This window comes from Vanellus vanellus (genome assembly GCF_965231255.1).
Source record: "Vanellus vanellus genome assembly, chromosome: 1".
NCBI classification, from domain to species: Eukaryota; Metazoa; Chordata; class Aves; order Charadriiformes; family Charadriidae; genus Vanellus; species Vanellus vanellus.
In genome coordinates, this window is record NC_138905.1 from 124,033,912 (window position 1) to 124,052,342 (window position 18,431).

The following is an 18,431-nucleotide window of genomic DNA, read 5'->3' on the forward strand; positions in this document are numbered from 1 at the left end:
ATTATTGTCAGTGAATCTTGCCCAGGACTGTGTTTCAGAAAAAAAAAGAAAAAAGAAACAAAAAAACACCAAACAAGAAGAAAGCAGCAGCAGTTTTCCAATATTCCAGTGCAGTACAGCATTGCTGAATCCAAGGCACCGTACAAGGCTTCCGTGCCTTTAGTGATGATTGATTTGGTCCCATCACCTTGGAGAACATGAGAAATAGCACGTCTCTGTAGCCTTCTGTGATGATTTAGCAGGCTCAGTTTCCCCTCAGTGCTTTTTGGTGAGATTGAAGCAGAAGGATTCATGGGTGGGACAGTGAACTTTGTCATGCAGCTTCTTGCTGGTATCTTTTCCATTCTTCAAGTGATAATTTGATAAATCCTGATTTATAAATAGGGCTGTACAAAAAAGGTCTCTGCTCTTAGACCATGTGCCCTGTGGGTGTGTAACAGAAGAAAAGTATCTTTAGCTTCTTGCAGTGCCTTTTTCATCTATCCTGGCAAACCTCAAATGCCATGTCAAATCTACAACTTCCAGCTCCCCTTTGGGTGCGTTTATATGCAGAGATCTTCCGGAAGATCTGTAAATATCCACTCATCCTTTTGATTAGATTCACTTTGTAATGTAGAGCTATTTCCTGGGATGGTTTCATCTGGCCTCCTGTTCTCTTCTGCCTGTCCTCTTTCTCTCGTAGTGTTTCACATGGTGTTACTGGTTAAGTCAACTCTGAGCCATAGTGCTACGCTACTCAAAACCTCTTCCCTGCATGTTGTTTCGGATTTGCTTGGTTTGAGCTCTGAAATGTTAACTATGTCTTTACCACCAGATTATCCCTAGCAAGCATATTAGAAAAAAGGTATCCAGATGTATTTTTTTTTTTTCTGTCTTAACAAGGGTGTTTAGGAATAGTTCCCCAAACTCAGTCTGTAGTTAACAATGGAAAGTGCTTCTTTCATGAATCCTTTAATTACTGACTTACATATATGATTTCATAGAGGTATAGGTCTTACTGTGAAGCCAGTCGTAGTTCTTGCACTTGAATTAACGGATACTCTACTTCTAACCAGAAAATGTTTGCATTAAGGAGTGCTTTCTAATCTAGACTCCATTTTATCAGTCCCATGCTTATTTTGCTGTAACGATCTCTTAATTCTCAGTGTATATATGGGAGCGAGCATAACGATAACAGGCTTTTGCAACCCCACTCTCCGTACCGAAGCTTGTGAAGCACCTGTTGTCCGTTTTCTTTGCAGCAGATTTTCTTACTTGGGCATTTGATTACTGTGCATTACACTTAATCAGCACTTCATGAATCCCTGGTTCTTTCAAATATGTTTGTTTTTTTTTCATCTGACAGCAGAGACAGTCTGCTTCATATGATGATCCACTTGGATCTGCCTCAGAGACTCCCTATCAGTAATTGCTGCTTTTCTCTTCTGACACAAAGGCATCCAAACATTTCTTCCCAACTGCAGATATGCTAAAGCACTGCTGATGACACCGAGTCTGCCATACCTTACCCTTATTTCCATTTCTGGCAAATCCAGGCAGTAACATGACCGCAAAACTGGCATTTCTCAGAACTTCTGGTTCGTGAAAGTAGATTTTGAAGCAACGATACATCAGCCATGGGATTTCTAAGTCTGTGCGAATTATAAATGCCTTTCACGCTCGCAGGGGGGAGGGAGGGGGATGTCCACTGGCTCCTTTCTCTTCTGTCCTTATCTTCAGAAATGTGACAATTACATTGAAATCTGCAGTAAAAAAAATGGTATATGCTCTAAACTGCACAACAATTCAGCAGTATTATGTAAACCAGAGCATCAGTAACAGATGTACGGACCAAACAGATACTGTGACATTCAATTTTCATCTCGGTGATGTCTTGGGAAAATTACTCATGTGGAAATATTAACACATACAGAAAGACTCCAAAAGCATACAAATAAGCCTGTCTAATGGAAATGTTGCCACAACCTTGCCTAGTAGTTCCCACCTGGGTTTGGGGGCCTATCTAATACCCTTAGCCCACGACATGAATTGATGGCACAAATAGGGTGCGGTTTTCCTCTGGGGTATATTGTTGTAATGCCAGTCTGACTCCGCTAGCATCACCAAACCACACCTGAGAAACCAGGGAGTCAGGTCCATAGATCAGGGGTAGTATATGATGATGACAGATAATATTGGACAATCTTCTCTGGCTTCATTCATACATTAATAAATCAACAGAGATTTATTTTATGATGATACATACAGCAATACCACTAAATCCTTGTCCTTTTAAAACCATGTTCATTGAGTTTCAGGCTGGCAAAGCCACGGATTACTCCAGAAAAGCATTATGAAGTATATTGAAACCATAGTGGGAAAGCATATCCCCTTCCATGCAACAGCAGCTTACTGAACTGCAAATGCTTCCAAAACCAGGGAAAAGCAACTTCTTCAACACAGAGGTAGGAAATCAAGTTTTCATCTATGTTGGGGATCTGGCACATTGCAGTCTTTTATCTTTTCATGTTTTACATGTTTATACATAACAGGGCAGCCTGCCAGCAGCTCCAGCCAAAAGCAGCAGCAACAGCTTAGCTCCGAGTGGGTAGGTTTTTGCTGGCGTAATGCATGAAATAGGTACGTTGGTTTGTCAACATTCAATTATAAGTACGGAGGCACTGCCTACGGTGGTGACCGCCAGTAGAAATGTAAAAAAACTGAATGGTATGCGAGTGCCACCAGAGCTAGAAAGCAAGGTACTGCGGTTGATGGACAAGCTCTCCAAAGGCAGTCCTGAAGCTGAGGAATCCCATTTGCATTCACGTTTTGGCCCCCATCCACCATTCTGGCAATGCAAAGGAAAAAAAAATTGACTAAGCTTCCAAAATAGCTTTAAAGACTCAAATAATGACAAATCCGTTTCCTACTTTTACAGCAATTATCAGAAAACTCAGAATTAAGAATCCCTCAAAGAAACTCAGCTCTGTCTCCTTGATTCTATGCATTAAGTGGGGTTTTCATTACCCCGTCCTACTTCTTTGAACAGATGTGTTCTACAGATCAGTTGGACCAGTCTTTTCCACACTTGGTCTGGGAACCGTGCATGATTCACAAGCTGTCAGAAGGTGGCTGATGAACAGGCCACCAAAACTCAGTATCAAACATACATGCATCTTTCCACGCGTGCAAGCAAGAAAATAAGCAAGTTCATGAAAGGAAACCTAGTAAAGAGACACTCAGAGCTGAACCCAAGGCTTTCTCTTTGTAATTGAAAACCAGCATGGGTGCGTTACCAGAAAAGCTCACTTAATTTTATCTGAGGTGGTTATGTAGCCTTTGGACAAGATAAAAGAGGCCTAAGTGATCTCCAGGGTCCCTTCCAGTCCCATACTTCTGCAGCTGCACAACACAGCGTGTGCGGGGTTCATTTCACCTAACCCGCAGCAGCTGCGGTACAGCTGTTTACAGGGAGCTGGGCTCCCTGCGTTACCAGTGGGACACTGGCCTTACCAGGAGAGCAAGCCTTGCTCTGGCTTTGAGGTTAAAAATACACCGTTAAGAGAGGGGTTAAATCAAAGTAGCGTTTATGCAACATTTCCTCAGATCTAGTTACGTATATGACTGCGCTCCTGCTTTCCTTGTACAGAAAAACTCCCACTAACATTAATGGGTATTTTTTTCCCTTAAGAAGATGCACAAGATACAGCCCTTAGATTACAGGGCAAAAAAAAAAATGCAATTTCAGTATAAGTCAAGAGTGTTTGGTTCAGCTCGGAGTGCCTTGTGAAAAGAACAGAACTAAAAACCACCTCAGGGCATCCGAAGATAATGAATGCAATTTCAAGAGAAAGTATAGGGACCTGTAGTTACAGCAAAATGTGTACTGTGTATTTGTATTGTGCGAGGTTTTGTTCTTTGCTGAGCAGCATGACCTATTTCCCAGAATCATGTGATTTTTGTATTGGAGGACTCTTCTGTAAAGAAGTAGCATTAATTTTCCAGTGGAAAAGATACAAATCTGATTTTCCTTAATTCTGCCCAATAAAATAGTATAATGTTGCATTTGTTATTTATTTATTTATTTATTTAAACTTCACAGCCCTTTTGAAAGATACGTATGCATAAAGCATATGCACATACTTACTTGTTGTTGGCAGTATGTAGTTTCATTACGTTTTTATTTAAAAAATGTAACAAGGCATCAGGAAAATCCAAACTAAATTACACTTGGATTTAATATGATATAAAGTCCATCTCCGACCACAATGGCAGTTAAGCACTTAGGCGTCTAAACTGCACGAAGGGAATTGAAGCCACCTTCCATGCCTCCCGACTCACAATGGTGCCTAAGTTTTCTGCTTAAATTTTGCTTAGCTGCCCGAAGTTTTTTCAACTATGCACACGGAGACAAAAATCTAGGGATGCCACCTCTGGCTAAAATGATCTGGCATTCCTAAAACAGAAAGTCCTGTGTCCCAGTCTCATAAGCAACCCTGTCTTATCAGACTTTCTCCGATCATTTCTAATGGAGACCAACACTAGAATGGAAAGAAGAAAGAAAAAAAAAATCAAGCTGTAGTTGGGACATCTGGAAGGGAACTGTTTATACAAACTCAACAGCTTTTGAAAAGCAGGCCCCTTATAGGCACTCCAAATCAGCATGTATTTTTAGCTTGTGACTTCTTTATTTCTAGTCATCTTTCTTCTAACATACTGGAAGTACGTGTAATTATGGCAATACGACTTTTTTTAATGCTTGCATAACTCCAAAGTGACCAAATGGAAGCTGACTATACTTTCCCAAAGGAAAAAAAAAGAGTTTTATGAGTTGAGAAATTTCAGCACTACTGGTAATTAATTTTCAGGTAACTGTTAAAAAGCTAGGTTTCTGCTCATTTGTCAAAATCAACTGCATAACGCTACTGAGAACACAACAAAGCAGAGAATACTGCGGAGATGATTATAAAGGCAATGTTGACCATTTGGTAAGCTAAGAGGATATTCAGTTAGGTTGGATTTAAAGTATTAACCTCTTCAGGAGATGAATTCTGGCCTTCTGTATCTTTTGTATCCCATCCTCGTTAATGCATTGTGTTGGCATGTGTTTTTGGTTAAGACCTCAGATTAATTAGAGCTTAAATTTAGGATCAGATGCGTCAACACGAGAAAATAGCAGTGTTGTTGCTAGGCCATGCTTTCACTTACACGACCGGTGCTGTGTGTGTGCGCTTGTCAGAGCGCCCCTGAATTTTCAATTACAGATGAGACACGATTCCACATCAGCTTCAAGTCTCCTTGACCTTTCCGCAGCTGACCTACGGCGGCTCGTGCAGTATCTGCCGTGCAGAACTGCAAGTGGTTGCCTGGCTTCTGCTCGCTCCAGAAGTTAATCAGGGCTTCATTGCAGTTGATGGGAAGTAATGAGGAGCTGCCTCCAGACCGGGGTGTTGAACGTGACCCAGACATGGCTCAGTATTGAAAACTAACACGGAAAAGTCCTCCAGTGATTTCTACGGTTTGAGAAACCAGAATGAGATTGGGGGGGGGGGGGGGGGGGGGGGCTATATATAGCAGTGCGGTGAGTACAAAAGGGATACATTTCAAAAACTACGAGAACTGAACCCCCGTTACTGTTGAAAAAGTCTCTTCAGGTGGAGAGAAAATCTGCTCCTCCTAATTACACTCACATTTTCAGAAAATTGGCAAGACAAGTGAAGATCAATGTAAGCGACTTTCCAGCAGACTCTGCAGACCTGTTGGGGTGATCGGAAATGGCTGCTTTCCTGATGCTTTTGACTAGATTTCAATCACTTCGAGACGTTAAGTGTTTTTTGCTCAGTAGAAAAGGCTAGTAGTGTTGCATTTGAAACCTTGCTTCATGCGCATAACCAACATTGCTCCCGCGGAAGAGCTCATTTTAAGCCTGGGGATGATAATGGATGAATATCAGGATGGCTGCTCTCAGTTTCACTTCAGAGGTAATGGTCAGCACTTCACGGAGCTCTCTTACCAGCTGAGAAAGAGAAAATGCTGTTTGCCAACAAGATGTCGGAACACAGCTGAGCAGGAAGGTGGAAATGAATTTCTTGGCAAACTTTATAGGTCCTACCTTTGGGGATTATTTTTTTTTTCATGCAGTTTCTGTATTCACCATTTTTATTCCCAAACTTTAACTGTATTTTCTTTCTTTTTTTTTCTTCTGTATCTGTCTCATGCTAGAATACCTGATGAATGCACCATCCTTTCAGATTTTAGTTTTGATGATTTGATTGTTACATGCACAACACTCGGTGGACACTATAAGCACGTAAGCACTGCAAAGCAGGACTGCCAGTATATTAAAAAAATAGGGAACTTATACTTTGCTGTAGTTAAAATTTGGGTGGACCAGAAATGGGTCAGGCAAGCTTAACTGTCTTCCTGTTAGTGATACAATCTAAAAAGTCTTCTGACTGAAGAAATTATGTCATATTCTGTTTCTGCAATCAAACTATCAAAAGCTACTTCTATTAGACCATTTCCTTGAATAAGCATTTGTTATTTGGAAACAGACTTGTAAGGTATACTAAAGTTATACTAAGGCAAACCATGGATTGAGAGCAGCCCTGAGGAGAAGGACTTGGGGGTGTTGGTGGATGAGAAGCTCAACATGAGCCGGCAACTTGCACTCCCAGCCCAGAAAGCCAACCACAGCCTGGGCTGTATTAGAAGTGTGGCCAGCAGGTTGAGAGAGGTGACTCTGCCCCTCTACTCTGCTCTCATGAGACCCCACCTGGAATACTGCATCCAGCTCTGGAGCCCACAACATAAGGACGTGTACCTGTTGGAGCCAGTCCAGAGGAGGGCCATGAAGATGATCACAGGGCTGGAGCACAGCTTTAATGAAAGCAGACTGACAGAGTTGGGGCTGTTCATCCTGGAGAAGAGAAGGCTCTGGGGAGACCTTATTGCAGCCTTTCAGTAACTAAAGGGGGCCTACAAGAAAGATGGGGAGGGACTCCTTATCAGGGAGTGTAGTGATAGGACTAGGGGGAACAGGTTGCCCAGAGAAGTTGTGGATTCCCCATCCCTGGAGGTATTTAAGGCCAGGCTGGATGGGGCTTTAAGCAACCTGGTCTAGTGGGAGGTGTCCCTGCCCATGGCAGGGGGGTTGGAACTAGATGATCTTCAAGGTCCTTTCCAACCTAAACCGTTCTATGATTCTATGATAAAAGTGCACACAGAGAAAAAATGGAAGCTGTACTCTGTATGCATCCTTCTGCAAACCAGAAGTTGCAGAAAAATAAGCTGCAAATACCGGTGTGGAAAATGAAGACAAACAGAACGCTCAGCACCGGGACCTGTAGAGGAATGCTAAATTGCCTTTATCCTGTCTCAGTTCTGCACTAATGCGAAGGACTGAAATCACCTGTGATGTTCTCCAGGAAGCCATGGAGGTCGCTGCTGTAATTCATGGCATCCTACTATAAAGCTACACCGGCATTAGGAGACCAGCCAAAGCTTTTGTGATTGGCCAAGCCAGCATGGGCTGAGCAGTGTTAGATAAGGCTGATCAGAAGTGCCAGTAAAGGGGCCGTGCTGGAGGAGATAGAGGTGGAAGAAAACACTGCATGTGCACCTGATCTAAGGGCAGAATCTCTGCCTCTTACGTGAACTTACGTACAACAGGAAACCAGTAGTGAGCTCTGCAACCATAGTAAAAGCGCGACAATTAAGGGATTTCATGGCACTTCAAGTAAACACAGAACATATTTAGATATTACTTGTGTGTACTTTGCTAAAGTAGGTCGTGGTTAGATGTTCTGAATGTCACATACTGCAGGCAAAAGAGGGGAACATTTGGAGCCCAAATAACTGTTAAAATTCCCCCCCTTTTTTTTTCCACAGGTATCTCATAACTGCTGAGTGTAGTATTTACTTTACTATGATGATCCAGAGCATAACAACCGCTGTCTTTCCATGTTGCTGCCTAACACTGGCCTCCTCAAAATCCGTATTCTGGAACCAAATAAAAGGAACTGATTTTCAGAGGTAATGAACACCTGCAGTCTTGAACAAAAACTTTTGAGAGTTGCAAGTTCTCATCACCTTGAAAAGTAAAACCATTTATTTAGCGGCATCAGTAAGGAGCTTGAAGGCTAACGCTAGATACTGGTATTTGAAAATGTAACTTGAATTTTAAAGATTTGATATAAGAAATCTGTAACTTCCAAGCTTTGACACTTCCTCATGCTGCACCCGGGAAAGGAGAGGAAGACCTCCCTACTCCTACTCATTCTTGCCCATGAAAGCCTCACTGAGTTGAATTTCTCTGGCCAGAACAAACGCAGCTGCCGCAGCCCCCACATGCAGTCCTGTCACACCCTGAAGAGAGCGAGTAAGATTTCAAACAAGAACGTTATCATTCAAAACTTATTCTGAAAAATGGACCAAACCTGTATTCTGGTATGTTCTGACCTGCTTCTTTATGGGACACAGAATCATAGAATGGTTTAGGTTGGAAAGGGCCTTGAAGATCAGCAAGTTCCAACCCCCCCACCACGGGCAGGGACACCTTCCCCTAGACCAGGTTGCTCCAGCCTGGAGGAACACAAAAGAGATTGTCAGTCCCGAGCATTACACTTGTTCGAAATCAAATAACCTAGGTGACAGCCTGCTCCTTTCACGAAGAGCTTCCCCCCAAGTCCAGCCCTTGGCGGGGCACCCCACTTAGCTGCAGGCGGGCCGCCACCCCCACAGCCCCACTTCAACCCTTTTTTTTTTTTTTTTTTCTCCTGCATTCGGCCCCGGGATTGTCTTTTTATGTACTAACAGCGTTACGCGGCGCTTTCCTGCGTTACTGAGAATTTCCGTTATTGATTCCTGCCGCTGCCATCTTCGCGTCTCTTCCACACAGACTCCCCCGACCCCTCTGTATGTACGTACCGGGGGGCTTCACTTACACTTCCCCGGCAGTCCCATACCCCCGCCCCGCCGCTCGCAGCCCCGAGGGGCGGCGGGGCCGGGCCAGGCCGGCGAGCGGGGGGAGACCTCCGCACCTCCCGGGACGCGCCGCCAGGCCGGCGGGAGGACAGCGACCGCCCCTCCTGAGGGCAGCGAGCGGCAAAGCGAGCCCCGCCTCGGGTGAGGAGCAGCGCCCGGGCGAGGCGGCTCCCCCTCCTCAAGCAGGGGCCGGGTAGGCAGGCGCCGCCGCTCCCCAAGGCGGGGGAGCGGGCTTTCCCCAGCGGGGAGCGGCGTTTCGGCCCCGGCCGAGCGGTGGGGACGCGGGAGCGCCGCACTCCCCTCCCCGGTCCGGGCGGTCGACCCCGCACCCGCCGGCTGGGCACACCGCCTCCCCTCGCTCCCCCGCCCGCCGCCAACGGCCGCCGGAGGAGCGGGGCCGCCGTGAGGGGCGCCTCGGGCGGGAGCGGCGGGCGCCCCCTGGCGGCCGCCCCGCGGCGGGGGGGCGCAGGCGGCGGCTGGGCGCGGGGCGGGCGGCTCCGCCGCGTCGCGTCCCGCCGCGGTGCGGTGCTTTGCGGTGCGGCGAGAGCGGTCGGCGGGGGTCCCGCCGCGCTGGCCGGGGCAGGGTGGGGCCGGGTCGGAGAGGGGAGGGCGGGAGGAGCGGCGGCGGCGGTCGCTGCCGCCCCCGTTATCTGACCCGACCTTCCCCCTCTCCTCCTCCTCCGCCCCCCGCCGCCCGGGAGGAACTGAACCATCGCTGCACAGGAAGTAGCGGCTGCGGGGAGCAGCGGCGGCGACAGCTGGGGCTGCCGCACTCAATGAGCCAGGCTCCCGCAGCCGCCGCCCGCCCCGCTCGCCCCTTCCCCGCCTCCCGAGGGCAGCGGCGCCGAGCCAGCCCGCCGCCGCCGCCGGGGGGGTACCGCGGACAGCAGCAGGCGGAGGCGGGCAAGGCCGCCCGCCCCGGGGCTGGAGGCTGAGGCGGGCAGAGGCAGCTCCGGCTCTTCTCGAGGAGGTGTAGGAGGAGGCGGCGGCGGCGAGGACTGCAGGTTGGTGCCGCTCCGCCGGCGAGGCGCGGGTGCCGGGGGAAGGCAGGCGGCGGACCCTGCCCGTGCCCTGCCAGCCCTCCGCCGGCCGGGGCGGCCCCCGCCCGCCTCGGCGCTCCCTCAGGCTGCCGGTGGCGGCGGCTCCGCCGGGCGCCCCTCTAGGGAAGGCCCCAACCACCCCCCGCTCATCCCCCCCCCCCCCCCCCCCCCCCCCTTCGCTGCGGCGGCGACAGGAGTCGCCTTTGTGCGCCGGCGGGCGGGGGACGGGGGGGAGGGGGGGGCGGCCGGGCCGGGCCCGGCGGCGGGGAGTACCCGGGGGGGGTTGGGGAGGGGGTGATGGCGGCGGCGCCGGGAAGGGCACAATGGTCCCGGCGGCGCGGCCGGGCCCCGGCTGAAAGGCGTCTTCCCCTCCCGGGTGAGATGGACGCCCTCCCCGCGGGGTGCGGAGGGAAGGAGGCGCAGGCTGGCGGCTCGCTGCTGGGGGGGTGGCAGCCGAGCCTGTGGGGAGGGAGGGAGGGAGGGAGGGAGGAGGGGGAAAGTGGGAGAGCGGTGTAAAACAAAACAAAAGAAATCAAACAAACAAACAAACAAAATCTAGAAGGAAAGCCGGTTTCCGAAGAGCCAGGCTGTACCTGGGTGCACGGCTTGCGAGTGCAAAATGGAGAAGAGCAAAGCCTATTGATCTGAGAGCGGCAACCAAATAGGATGCTGTTGTGCCTGGATTCTGTTCAGATGATGCTGATGGATTTAATAAGCTGCTAACCTAATGTGTAGGCACCTAAATCAGTGGGCACATTGATTATCCCCTTATTGCTTTTCATGCACCGTATTCTAAGGGAACTTTTGTGTTGAGACTGAGTGCTACCTATTTGATGCCTCACTTGTGTATTCTTCCCCTCCAATATTTTTTCCTCTTTGAATTCTCATCTTGCCTCCTTGATTAGGTAGAGAGCAGGTGTGGGATGAGAAAGGAAAGCAGCAGAGTTTGCAGTAATCTTGCTGCTCCTACTTCAAAGCAATAATAATGTCATTACCTCATCATGTTATCAAACTCATTAATTTCAAGTCCAAAATAAACTTCATGGCCTTTCCCGCTCTAAGGGAAATAGGCTAGAGTCCAAGGTTGCATGTGTGCCATCAGTGAATTGCTGATACGTACAAGCATGTTTGAGAGTAAAGCAGTAAGCTCTCCACTTGTCTTGGCAGTGTTTCTTTCACAGTGACGCTCTTCACTTGAGGCTCTTTGCTTGAACTTGGGCAAAGTTCAACATAATCACAGATAGGTACCTATATTTTTTTTTTTCAAGCTTGATTCTACAAGCAGTAAAACCCGTACAGTTTCCATTCATTTTCTTTCAAGACTGCAGCTGTACCTGAGATGATTTAAACGTTCTGGTCTTTCCTGTAACTTTCACAGGAGTCTTGGCTTTTGGTTCCTTTCTGTGTACTCTAATCTTCTCCCCCTTTATGCTATTGTTACCGAACCTTCGTGATTAAAATTATGTGCGTTGCATTCAGTGCCTTTTTTCAACCTTTTTAAAGGGCAATCTTATGTACTCTTAAGAAGTCTCATTATCCTGTTCTCTCTTAATTCCTACCTTCACCTCTCCACCCTGTACACACACTTAATTGGAGAAAGCAGGATAGAGAACAGTTGGTCTCCAAATATAGCTTGAATTCAACAAGCACAGGAAAAACACCTGACCAGATTGTCCCTGCTGAGCATGATTAAAATGGCAGGACCACTTATCACAACTTTGTACTGCAGTTTAACAGTACATTACAGATAGCTTAGTTTAGGGTGTGCGAGTTGTACCTGACAAGGGCTGAAACCAGGATGGGCTTTAGTTGAGGTAATGTTGGAGAGGAATAAGGAAGCTGTTTCCTCTTCCCAGTGTGATTTCTTTTATCTCTGAAGAGGTGCATTAATAAACTGGACAAAATTCCACTTACAGTTACAACGAACTGTACTAGCACAAAGTGTATGTTCTTTTCCCAGCCAGAGCCAAAGCTTTCTGCCCTGTGTTAATCTTATTACAAAACAAAACTATTGCACAGGCCTGTGCTAGCTTCATTTTTTTTTCTTTCTGCCTCAGTTTGCAGAATGATGCATTGTTTGCAAATCCTAAATGGTGTTTTGTTTACTTACAAACCTATTACAGAATAATTGGATTTGAGGCTTACATATTGTGGGGAACTGGTGGGAATAAAGTATTGCTGTTAACTGTAGTGAATTCACCTGTACTAAACTTATGATAGCTGTAAATTATGGTAGGCTGCTTCTACAGGTTATGCAAATGCTAAAAAAACCCAAGAAAGGTTGTATTCAGTCTTGTTCCTTTTGCTTATAAGAACATAATTCTTCATAGGAATGGCCAAGATACTGACAAAGATAATTATAGAATAATAGAATAGTTTAGGTTGGAAGGGACCTTAAAGATCATCTAGTTCCAGCCCCCCTGCCAGGGGCAGGGACACCTGCTGCTAGACCAGGTTGCCCAAAGCCCCATCCACCCTGGTCTTGCACACCTCCAGGAGTGGGGCCTCCACAGCTTTTCTGTTCCAGTGCCTCACCACCCCCAGAGGGAAAAATTTCTTCCTAATACCTATTCTAAATCTACCCTCTTCCAGTTTGAAGCCATTACGCCTTGTCTGATCACTATGTGCCCTTGTAAAAAGTCCCTCTCCAGCCTTCTTGTAGGCCCCCTTTAGATACTGAAAGGCCACTATAAGGTCTCCCCGGAGCCATCTCTTCTCCAGGCTGAACAACCCCAACTCTCTCAGTCTGTCTTCACAGCAGAGGTGCTCCAGCCCTTGGATCATCTTTGTAGCCCTCCTCTGGACTTGCTCCAACAGGTTCATGTCCCTCTTATGTTGGAGCTCCAGAGCTGGATGCAGGTGGGGGTCTTAAGAGAGCAGAGTAGAGGGGCAGAATCAGCTCCCTTGACCTGGTAGCCACGCTTCTTTTGATGCAGCCCAGGCTGTGGTTGGCCTTCTGGGCTGGGAGTGCATGTTGCCGGCTCATGTTGAGCTTTTCATCAACAAACACGCCCAAGTCCTCCTCAGGGCTGCTCTCAATCCGTTCTCCAGATTATCATCTGTAACGGCTAAAAATGTCCTGTTATTTCAATGATTTTATTTTTTTTTTTTAGTGTTAATACTGAGTGTTGGTTCATGCATGTTCGTCTGTAGTCAGTGCTTGAACAAAGAACAGGTGACTAGGCAATTGGTACCTTGAGCATTACAGGATAAAGAACAAAAGAAATGACAAAAAGAAAAGGGAACCTAAAATTTCACTGTACCTCAGACTGTTCAACCACCTTCTGGTGCTGAGCCCCTAGTAATAAGGCTTCTCTCTTTGTGCTTGTGTTTCAGGCTAATACCAGGGATCTTTTGCTTGTGGGTAGCTCTTCATAAGTAATTGTCCCGGTTTCATCTGGGATAGAGTTAGTTTTCTTTCTAGTGGTTGCTGTGTTTCAGATTTGGTATGACAGGAGTGTCAATAATGCATATTGGTTTTAGTTGTTGCTAGGTGATGTTTATACCATCCAAGGACTTTTTTCAGCTTCCAACAGAAGCTGAGAAGGAGCATGGACAGAACAACGGAAAAGCCATCACGCTCAGTATATAAATGGGGGTTGGCCTGGGGGTGAGAATCCACAATCGCTGCTTGGGACAGGCTGGGCAGCCAATTCACCAGGCAGTGAGAGTGACTTGTGTTGTATTACTTTACCTTGTATAGTCTTTTACCATTATTATTATTATTTTCCTTTTTCTATTATTGTTCTACTAAACTGCCTTTACCTCAAGCCATGAGGGTTTTTTTTTCCTTTCTTGTCCCCTCCTTTTCTCCTGCTTCTCCCTACCCTGCTGGGGGGAAAGGGGAGAACTGCGTGAGCGGCTGCGTGGTCCTAGCTGCTGTCTGGAGTTAAACCATGACAGTAATCAATAACATCTTTTTAAGTAAAACTAAAAGGAAGGGAATGGAAAGGCACTAGAAGGCGTTATCCAAATTTCTTGTTTAGCTGTGATATTAACCAACATAAAATGAGAGAAAGAAACACCAATCTCAAGGCCTCTACTGCATGTATGATGAAGATACTCTTAAATGATGTGTTACATGAAAATCAATTTGCCATCTGCTGCGTGATCATGTCAGGATTCCAGGAGTGAGTCAGCACCTAAGTTGGGGACTGATTATCACCAGAACACAGGCACCTATAGGTAAAATCAGGATAATCTAGGAAGTGTTTAATTTGCTGGTGCACCAAACCAATAATCTTTGTCTCCTATTTGGTTTACCAATTGCAGAAATCCAAATTTCAAATGGTTAAAAAGGAGAAAACCCCTTGCTTACATATTATATATTTTTTTAATGCTTCTAAAATCAGTGGATGCTTATGATTTACCTGTAAAATTTTCTTGTGTCTCTGAGCCTGGACACATTTAGGAGTATGCAAGACATGACAGTGGTGAGAAGCTGGGCACTTCCAGCTTTTCCACACAAGTCATAGCAAAAATGAAAGACATGCTTCTCTCTTTTGTAAAGACCGATCTAGGATTGCCACCTTTGGATCCAGGCCTTCACAACAGCACCTCCTTCTGCTGTGTCTTTATCTGTAGCTGTCTAACTTTGCTTGGGGTAAACAGCATAACTGGGCAGTTTAGTAGACAGGGCATTCATATTGGGAAGCAGGAGGCTTGGGTTCTTGTCCTTGTCCAAATGGGTATTCAGTGTTGTAAAAAGGAACTGAGAGCCACAGGGACTCTTTTTTTTTTTTTTTTTTTTCTGTCTGTAAACCCATGCAAAATCCAAACAGTTTTAGGAGGAGAGCGTGGTGACCGGCTGTGCCAGGGTGCCCTCGTGCATTACCAAGGAAGTGCAGGGTGGAGGTTATGATACTTCCCAGGGAAAAGACAAGGAAAACTGTATTGAAACGATATACAAGTCAGACTATGTGCGGATGCTGCCCATCCGACTGATGGGCAAATGAGCTGATCAGTTTATGCCTGTTTTATGAGAGGGTTGGTATAGTCTCGGCACCCTGAACTTTCCCCCAAAGTTGTGGATCTCTACCTGACATAAACCTGGGGAAAGCTGGGATTGAGGTACATGTCCTGGCTGGGTATTGCTAAATCAGCCCAGCTGCTCATGTAGCTTCCCTCCTGCCCTCCCCCCCGCCCCCATTTGCTATTCTCAGGCATGCAACTTCCTTTATGTATTTTGTAGGGGGAGCAGGCACATCATTTTTGGTCTGCTGCTTCCTCTGGGAATCAGTGAACTTGGGACCTAGGCTCTGAGAGGCTTGCTACTGCAATGCTGCATGTTTGTGCACCCATAGGTGCCAGTCCCTTGGTAGAGAGCTAGGATGAAATAAAGAAGAGAGGAAACTTTCTGTTGCATCTTGGATGGGGAATGTGGGGAATGAAAGCCGGTGTACTGACTAGTCCTAATACTGTTGTTTATCTTGCAGTAGTATCGATAATGTGGTGTTTGCTTTCCAAACAAAAGATGTAGTCAGTGTCCCAAAGAGTTTAAAGATCCTTTGAAGTTCTGTGTAGTGTAAATGGTAGTTCTCTCAGCCAGATGAGTCTTCGCCCTGGGTACAGCTTTGTTGTCTAATTGTGATTACTGCTGTAGTTTGAGACTGCTCATTAGAAAAAAAAATGCTTATCCTTGAAGTTGGTGTTGAGCTCCCTATGTTTTATGAGAATGAAAGGGCATATATATTCCTTACACTTTTGGTGTGAAATGGTAGAAATTTTCACGGAATCATGGAATCACGGAATTTTCAGAGTTGGAAGGAACCTCTAGAGATCATCTAGTCCAACTCCCCTGCTAAAGCAGGATTGCCCAGAGCACGTTATTCAGGACTGCATCCAGGCGGGTCTTGAAAATCTCCAGAGAAGGGGACTCCACAACCTCCCTGGGCAGCCTGTGCCAGTGCTCTGTCACCCTCACCATAAAGAAGTTTTTCTGTATATTTGAACGGAACTTCCTGTGTTCTAACTTGTGCCCATTGCCCCTCGTCCTGTCACTGGGAACCATTGAAAAGAGCCTGGCTCCATCCTCCTTCAACCCACCCTTTAGATACTTGTAAGCATTAATAAGGTCTCCCCTCAGCCTTCTCTTCTCCAGGCTAAAGAGTCCCAGCTCTCTCAGCCTTTCCTCATAAGGGAGATGCTCCAAGCCCTTAATCATCTTAGTTGCTCTTTGCTGGACTCGCTCCAGCAGTTCCCTGTCCCTCTTGAACTGGGGAGCCCAAAACTGGACACAGTATTCCAGTTGTGGCCTCACCAGTGCAGAGTAGAGGGGGAGAATGACCTCCCTCGACCTACTGGCCACACTCTTCCCTATGCAGCCCAGGATTACATTGGCCTTTTTGGCAACAAGGGCACATTGCTGGGCCATGGATAATTTACTGTCTACCATGACCCCCAGATCCTTCTCCTCTGAGCTACTTCCCAGCAGGTCTGCCCCTAACCTATACTGGTGCCTAGCATTCTTCCTCCCCAGGTGCAGGACCTTGCACTTGGTTTTGTTGAACCTCATTAGGTTCTTCTCTGCCCAGCTCTCCAGCCTGTCCAGGTCACGCTGGATGGCAGCACGGCCCTCTGGGGTGTCAGCCACCCCACCCAGTTTGGTATCATCAGCAAACTTGCTGAGGATACACTCTGTCCCCTCATCCAGGTCGTTAATGAATATATTAAACAAAACTGGACCAAGTATTGACCCCTGGGGGACACCACTGGTTACAGGCCTCCAACTAGACTCTGTGCCGCTGATCACAACCCTCTGAGTTCTGTCCCACAGCCAACTCTCAATCCACCTCACTGTCGCCTCATCTAGCCCATACTTCCTCAGCTTCCTAATGAGGATGTTATGGGAGACAGTGTCAAAAGCCTTGCTAAAGTCAGGGTAGATGACATCCACGACTCTCCCCTCATCCAGCCAACCAGTTATAACATCATAGAAAGCTATCAGATTGGTCAAGCATGATTTACCCTTGGTAAATCCATGTTGACCACTTCCAATAACTTCCTGTTCCTCAACATGTTTGGAGATGACATCCAGAATGAGCCACTCCATTACCTTCCCAGGGACAGAGGTGAGACTAACCGGTCTGTAGTTCCCTGGGTCCTCCTTCTTGCCTTTTTTGAAGATGGGAGTGATGTCAGCCTTCCTCCAGTCCTCCGGCACCTCTCCTGTTCTCCATGACCGTTCAAAGACGATGGAGAGTGGTCTAGCAATAATATCCGCCAGCTCTCTCAGCTCTCGCGGATGCATGCCATCAGGGCCCATGGACTTATGAATGTCCAGCTTGGCCAAGTGGTCTCTGACCCGGTCCTCCTCAACTGAGGGAAAATCTTCCCCTCTCCAGACCTTCCCCTTTGCCTTCAGAGTATGGGATTCATGAGGGACAGCTTTAGTAGTGAAGACCGAAGAAAAGAAGGCATTCAGTAACTCTGCCTTCTCTGTGTCTTCCACCACTAGGGCACCTGTCTCATTCACCAGTGGGCCTACATTTTCCCTAGTCTTCCTTTTTCTATTGATATACTTAAAGAATCTCTTCTTACTGTCTTTAACTGCAGTTAAAGACTTTTTCGTTACAGAAGAGGTGGATCTGAGTGTATGGCAGAACATTTAGAATCCATCACCTCCTGTGTATTTGTGTATTCATGGAAAAAAACTATTTAAAACCTTTCTAGTGTTTCTGCATCAGGGTTGAGCTCTTTAATGGTCAGGCATAACTGGTATGACATTGGCCTCTTTCTGTGTGTAGCACCTCTTCTCCATGCAGACAGACGTTCTCATTTGCTGTGAAGGAAATGTGATTTCAGTGAAATTTTTAGTTGCTCCCCCATCTCCCCTTTTATTGTTCTCGTGCGTTACCATTACTTAGGTAATTATAGTGTGTTTGTTAGGAGCCCTGACAGCCTAAACTCAGTTCTTTGTCAAAAATGCAATGTTTCCCTTAATTAAGAAAGACTAGAAACAGCACCTGAATCTATTAATTAAATAGTCAAAGTTGATATCTATTTAGGATATATTAACGAGCAAACCGAAATACATTTCTGACTAAAGTGTTGTCCAGAGTAAATGAGCTTCTGTGAGGCTTTTTTTTGTGGAGAAAAATAATATATTGCTGCTGCAACTGTCACACATGCATGATCGTGCAAAATTCATGTGAGATCTTTCCAAATTCTATGGTACTCAGAACAATAGCCACTATTTCTTCTTCAGAGCTCTTCAGAGATGTTAAATAATCCTTGTGACAACCCTATGAAGTGAGTATTGTAGTAATTTTTTATGGATGGCAAAACAATTAATCGGCATTGTCTCCAGCTGTACTGCGAAAGTGGGATTTTCAAAGCGCTCGCGGCTTGGCTCACTGCTAAAACTTGTGATTGTGTGAACAAGGGGTGGGTGAGCACATCTTTCTGCCTCTTCTTTGAGCTGTGCCT

The 18,431-nt window shown here is 46.6% G+C and overlaps 1 long non-coding RNA gene across 1 annotated transcript in view; it reads left to right on the forward strand.

Annotated features, from left to right (window-relative positions):
• The first annotated feature begins 9,952 nt into the window (after positions 1-9,952).
• Positions 9,953-18,431, forward strand: part of LOC309678385 — a 38,036-nt gene continuing 29,557 nt past the window's right edge. The window contains exon 1 of the long non-coding RNA XR_014269747.1: positions 9,953-9,968. This is a non-coding gene — a long non-coding RNA (uncharacterized lncRNA). The remainder of the gene's footprint in view (positions 9,969-18,431) is intronic.